This window comes from Elephantulus edwardii, unplaced genomic scaffold (genome assembly GCF_000299155.1).
Source record: "Elephantulus edwardii isolate Elephantulus edwardi_28Jun2011 unplaced genomic scaffold, EleEdw1.0 scaffold00097, whole genome shotgun sequence".
Lineage (NCBI taxonomy): Eukaryota > Metazoa > Chordata > Mammalia > Macroscelidea > Macroscelididae > Elephantulus > Elephantulus edwardii.
This window is the reverse complement of record NW_006399847.1, coordinates 13,123,839-13,125,014: the sequence shown is the minus strand read 5'-3', so window position 1 is coordinate 13,125,014 and position 1,176 is coordinate 13,123,839.

Below are 1,176 nucleotides of genomic sequence, written 5' to 3'. Positions count from 1 at the left end.
AGACTAGGAAGAAGGATTGGCCACCCACTTCTGAAATAGCAGGCCTCTGAAAACCCTATGCACAACAGAACACACGCAGATTAACGAAAAGGGCAACCTAAGTAGAACTATCAAGTATGGAAATTATCTCTATATGCAGATAATATGACAGTATACTTAGAAAAATCTAAAGACTCAGCAAGAAAACTACAGGATATAGTTGACCAATTCAGCAAACTGACACTATATTAGCTCAACATACAAAAATCAGTTGGATTTCTCTACAGTGACAAAAAGAATCTAGAACTGGAGCTAACAAAAATAATAAAAGAAAAACACAATTGCAAATCACAATACTAAATACTTGGGAGTAAATCTAACCAGAAACACAAAGAATGTTTTCAAAGAAAATTACTGAACTTACTACAAGAAACAAAAAGAGACCTGGAGAAATGAAGAATACAGCTTGCTCCTGGATAGGAAGACCTAATATTGTGAAAATGATAATTCTACCAAAGAAAATCTACACATTGATTTCAATCCCAATACAAATACCAATTCCATTCTTCAATGAGATGAAAAAGGCAATTTCCAATTTCATTTGGAATGGAAAGAGACTCTGAATTAGCAAAGCACTCCTTAGAAAGAGAAACAAGGTAGGAGACATCTCACTCCCTGATTTTAAAGGTCTGTCCTATTTTATAACAGCAGTGTTATGTAGTGTTTGACCTTTTGTGACTGAGATATTTCACTCAGCATAATGTTCTCCCTCCAGACTCCCCCATGTTATGTAATGTTTTACTAGTGCATTATTTTTCAATGCTACATAATATTCCATTATGTGAAAGTGCCATAATTTTTTTCCGTATGTTTGTTGATTGACACTTGGGTTGCTTCCATCTCTTTGCTGTTGTGAATAAAGCAGCATTAAACATGGATGTGCATGCATACATTTGAGTTATGGCTCTTGCTTATTTAGGGCATATTCTCAGTATTAGAATTGCTTGGTCAAATGGTACTTCTACTTCCAAATTTTTAAGAAAGCTTTCCTGCTTTCCATAGTGGTTATACCATTTTACACTCCCACCAGCAGTGAATAAAACTGAAATTATAAAAACAAGAGCAGAAATAAATGAAATAGAAAACAGAAAAACAATTGAAACTATCAACAAAACTAGGAGTTGGTTCTTTGAAAAG